The following is a 2,712-nucleotide window of genomic DNA, read 5'->3' as shown; positions in this document are numbered from 1 at the left end:
GAATCGCCACCTACCCGGTAGGTATTGTTGTGACAACTAGGTTCACCGATTTGACCTTAAAAAGCTTGGATCCGTCGGTCATGCTCTTCCTTCATCTATAGCATAGTCATTTCCATTTCGAACTTGAAGTTCTCCTTCTGCTTAGCCAAAGCATCTTCAAGAATCCTGGTCATTTGCTCGGTGTTGATCATAAATGCCCCATGGGATTGTCCTGGGCTAGATACCGTATTGTTAAAAGTGACTGCAGAGCTGAGATCTGATACTTCATCATCCGAGGATAATCCTCTATTTATCCTCTGATTGTCCCTACGTCTAGTAGTCCCTACGCGTAGCCGAGTTAGATGATGCGATATGAGGGGGTCTGAACTAGAAAGTTAGATCGACTTTCCCTTATCAGCCATGTTAATCGTGACTGTGGATTGTTTAGGTCTGACAACTTCTAGCTGGAGTCGAGACATTAGTAGGTCTATTCCCGAATTGACTCTTCTTCCTAGAGAAAAGTCGGGGCTAGAACCACTTGAAACAACCAGAGACTTTCCCTTATTGACCATGTTGATGGTAACATTTGAGAGTTTGTCATCTCGAATGACCTATCTTCTTTTGTGGAAACGCCTTGATTTGGGCTTCAATGCTTTAGTGTAGATCCTTTCGAATATCGAGACCCTCTATGGAGCGGTCTTGAGATAGCTACACACTGATAATACTGTCCTGATAATTCTAGTACATAAAAAATTATAGTTCGCTTCCCGGGTACTTCTCTTTCGAGATTTATTCGTACCCCCAGTCCGATCGTACAACTCATTGGTATGATCACTGGAGCAACCTATTGTGTGCTGGCATAACTTTCAAGGTATAACGTTATCATCGTCAGACGAATATGTTTCCTTCTAGGGATATAACGCTTTGTTAGCGTCTTCAAGAGTCACACGTTTGGATCTACGCCTTTGTGAGCGTGGGACCTCAACGGGCTATTAGACTTCGACTCGCAGTCCGATGTAGTCGGTTACTAGAATTTTCCCTTTATGAGAAGGATCTAAGTTGTTGTGAAGGTGTGTGCAACCCCTAGCTTGATGAGTTGCTTGGGGTTCCTTTAATAGGCCTAAGCGTTCTTTAACCAAAACTGTACCTTGATCCTCGTGCAAAGGACCTAGGCGTTCTGCCATTGTTATTTTGAATCGGGGCAAGTCCGTGTTGACGTGGGATTTTACTGAAGGTACGAGATCAGTCGGAATAGGAACAGAATTCACCGGAGTCGGAAAAATAGGCGCGGGACACCTCCTGGCTCGGCTAAGGTGCGGGTCACCTTGGGGTGACTCGCACATGGCTAGGTCACCTTGGGGTGACTCGCAAATGCCAGGTCCCTTTCGGTGACCCGCAGACTTCGGTCACCTCCGGGTGACCGCTGGCAGGTCGGCAGTCACCTCGGAGTGACCCGCTGCTGTCCGGATCACCTTGGTGAGACCCGTGCTTCACGGTTTTTTTGGTCATCATTTCAGACTTTGGCCTCCAAGTTTGATGTAGTCTTAATTGTTTCTTGGCTATGTCCTTCTTCTGCATCTTTTGTGCCTTTTACACAAGAATTCGCGTGTGTCAAAGTAGTGTGTGGTGTTTCTGGATGCGTTCCTTAAGAGTTGAATGAGTCCTTTTGACTTGGATCCATTCACTTGTTGATGATTTGAAGGAGGGGGCGTTTGCTTGGTGCTGGAACACTTGGCGTCTTCTGAGTTTCAGATCTGCATCGTAGCAGATCCCGTCAAAAGGCTCCAAAGCCTTAGCGAATTGGTGCGCAAGGCGTTGGCGTTGTCTTTGGCATGCCCTCTTTGATAGGGTTATCACGACTCCAGTGGCTATCTCCTTGATTGAGGAGTTTAGATCTAAAGCTTTAGCCGTAGGGGTGTTGCAAGGTATGACCGCAGTGGCAACAGGGGCGTTGATCTTCCTGCGGTTGCAAGGTGTGGAGGATCTGGAGGAGGAGGACGACAGATACTCCTCGAACTTGGCCTAGTTGAACTCGTACTCGACCTCTACGTTAACCGGGATCCGGATCTGAGGTTGTGACACATCAGCCTTCGTAGAAAGGCTGCTAGCTCCCACTGTGGTTGCCAGTTTTTTGGTTCAGAAATTACTATTTTCATTGTCTTGAATCCATTATAGCTTTAGTCGTTATAATAAACTCAAATAAATAAAAAGTTGGTCTTTTATAAGATCTTCTTATACAATGAAAATATAAAGATTACAATTCCTTCAAACAACACACAACAGCAGTTTATCTCTTGTTGGTCGCATGTTATCTTTGCCTATGCGAAATCAATACACGAAGGAAGCAATCACTAAAGTATTAATCTCAACCAAGCAAAATTAATACTCTTCTCAAGATTAAGACTAAGCCTAATCTCAAGGAATGAGAGTACGGGACTTTAGATCTCTCAAACTCTCCTTCTTTATGCCAAAGAACTCGCCAAGATCTATTCCTCCTCTCTGAAATTCATGGCTCTTGGCTCTGAAGTTTGTCAGCACCTCCTCCTCTTGATTAAAATTCTATTGTGAGTATATACTTCTTGTTTATATGCATGATAATTCTAATTTATATATTCATTTCGTATCATGCATATCTTTTTTTGTAAATTGTTTGTCATTATCAAAAATGGGAAAATTGTTGGCCTTTTGTTTTGATGATGTTTTAACAAATAATTTACAACTAATATTGTTAGA

This window comes from Asparagus officinalis, chromosome 7 (genome assembly GCF_001876935.1).
Source record: "Asparagus officinalis chromosome 7, Aspof.V1, whole genome shotgun sequence".
Classification (NCBI taxonomy): Eukaryota; Viridiplantae; Streptophyta; class Magnoliopsida; order Asparagales; family Asparagaceae; genus Asparagus; species Asparagus officinalis.
The sequence above is the reverse complement of the archived record's forward strand: the minus strand, read 5'-3'. Positions refer to the sequence as shown.